This window comes from Palaemon carinicauda, chromosome 12 (assembly GCF_036898095.1).
Source record: "Palaemon carinicauda isolate YSFRI2023 chromosome 12, ASM3689809v2, whole genome shotgun sequence".
NCBI lineage: Eukaryota > Metazoa > Arthropoda > Malacostraca > Decapoda > Palaemonidae > Palaemon > Palaemon carinicauda.
The window spans coordinates 88432941-88435897 of NC_090736.1; positions in this window are offsets into that span (position 1 = coordinate 88432941).

Genomic DNA, 2957 nt, shown 5'->3' on the forward strand with positions numbered 1-2957 from the left:
CGGAATAGGAGAGATTCCTTGGGAACGGCTCTCCTTTCATTCCCGTTTCAGATTCTTGTCACTGTAACCCCTCGAAGCGTCAATACTGTTCGGGGTAAAGATAGCTATGTGACGTGTCAAGAATACGTCCTCTGATATGCGATATCCCTGTTAGATTTAATTAGGGATATTCGCTCCAGGAGTTAGAATTCTGGATACCTTATGGTAACATTCTCTGGGAATATCACTGTAGTCAAATATACCCTAGGAAACTACCCTTTAGGAACTTCCATCAGAACGACATGGCTACCTCACCCAAAAATAGATTTTTCGCTTCGCTCAAAATCCGTTATTTTTCCCGAAAATTCCTGAATGACAGAATCCTTATTCATCTGTATTTTCTGCGATGGGTAAAACAATTCAGTATTTTGGACATAGCTCAGTTTTTAGTTTATTTCACTTCAGCAATATTCATTTCCTTATCCTTTGGTTGACACTAATATCGTATATATAACAGTCTGTTGTAATCAGAGGAATATAATTTACACCTAATCGTACGGTCTGTGATTATCAATCCTTTATCTTTTAATAAAATAATGGTAACGCTTTATTTAGAAGAATATTAACGAATATATTCTGTTATCTTTTCCAAAAATGTAAATATATTGATGGTCAATTTAGAGAGTTGTAATTACTACGTAAATAACTAGATGTGGTTAGTACTTCTAATTATCAAAGACAAAGTATAAAATTGTATATAAAAAAGAGGTTTCCTGAATGCAATACTAATAAGTACCTTAATGGTTGGTTTGAACTTATCAGAAAATCCGTTCGAACAAATTGGTCAATAACAAAATTACCTGACAAGAGAATACCAATTGGAACGAACAGGCCACTAGCAAAACCACCTAACAACAGCAAAACAATTAGAACATATTTTCAATTAGCCAAAGCAACTTATAGCGCCAGTTGCAAACACGCAGCAAGCAATGACTATTCCATACCAGTTGATTCTCTATTTTCTCTTTCCCTTTTATCCTTTCCATCGTTTATCACGGTAAAACTCCACACTGAGTTTCAGCCCCTTTGGCCTTCAAAGTCAAACTCACACTCGAAAACAACATAGTTTTTGTGCATTTAATGCTTGCTTCATTGACAAATATTGAATTTTATCGGTCTGTTTTTATTTATTCTTGTATAACATTTATTTATAATCTCTTAGTTTTTTCATCATTATCTTAGGTCTCATGTAATTTCATATATATAATATTTCTTGAATTTATGGTATTTCGACCTTCAGGAGACTTCTTGGTTCCTTTAATTCTATGGGTTAATGAGAGCATTTACACTGAAACCTATAGCCATTGCACACATACACACACATACATACATATATATATATATATATATATATATATATATATATATATATATATATATATATATATATATATATATATATATATATATATATATATATATATATATATATAGGCTATATATATATATATATATATATATATATATATATATATATATATATATATATATGTGTGTGTGTGTGTGTGTGTGTGTGTGTTTGTATGTATGTTTATATACATATACATACATAAACATACATATATATATATAATAATATATATATATATATATATATATATATATATATATATATATATATATATATATATATATATATATGTATATATATATATATATATATATATATATATATATATATATATACATATATATATATATATATATATATATATATATATATATATATATATATATATATATATATATATATCCTACACCTATTGGCGGGAAGGGCACTGTTTATATCTGGTGAGTCGTCTCTGTCATGGGCTTTTAAATCAATACTTTCACCATTCATCCTACTTCACGCTTCATAGTCTTCAGCCATGTAGGTCTGGGTCTTGCAACTCTTCTAGCGGCTTGTGGATCTATATATATATATATATATATATATATATATATATATATATATATATATATATATATATATATATATATATATATATATGTATGTATATATATATATATATATATATATATATATATATATATGTGTGTGTATATATATAAATATATATTATTATTATTATTATTATTATTATTATTACTATCCAAGCTACAACCCTAGTTGGAAAAGCAAGATGCTATAAGCCCAGGGGCTCCAACAGGGAAAAATAGCTCAGTGAGGAAAGGAAATAAGGAAATAAATAAATGAAGAGAACATAATAACAATAAATCATTCTAAAATAAGAAACAACGTCAAAACAGACATGTCATATAATAAACTATCAACAACATCAAAAACAAATATGTCATAAATAAACTATAAAAAGACTATGTCTGCCTGGTCAACAAAAAAGCATTTGCTCCAACTTTGAACTTTTGAAGTTCTACTGATTCAACCACCCGATTAGGAAGATCATTCCACAACTTGGTCACAGCTGGAATAAAACTTCTAGAGTACTGCGTAGTATTGAGCCTCGTGATGGAGAAGGCCTGGCTATTAGAATTAACTGCCTGCCTAGTATTACGAACAGGATAGAATTGTCCAGGGAGATCTGAATGTAAAGGATGGTCAGAGTTGTGAAAAATCTTATGCAACATACATAATGAACTAATTGAACGACGGTGCCAGAGATTAATATCTAGATCAGGAATAAGAAATTTAATAGACCGTAAGTTTCTGTCCAACAAATTAAGATGAGAATCAGCAGCTGAAGACCAGACAGGAGAACAATACTCAAAACAAGGTAGAATGAAAGAATTAAAACACTTCTTCAGAATAGATTGATCACCGAAAATCTTGAAAGACTTTCTCAATAAGCCTATTTTTTGTGAAACTGAAGAAGACACAGACCTTACATGTTTCTCAAAAGTAAATTTACTGTCGAGAATCACACCTAAAATTTTGAAAGAGTCATACATATTTAAAGAAA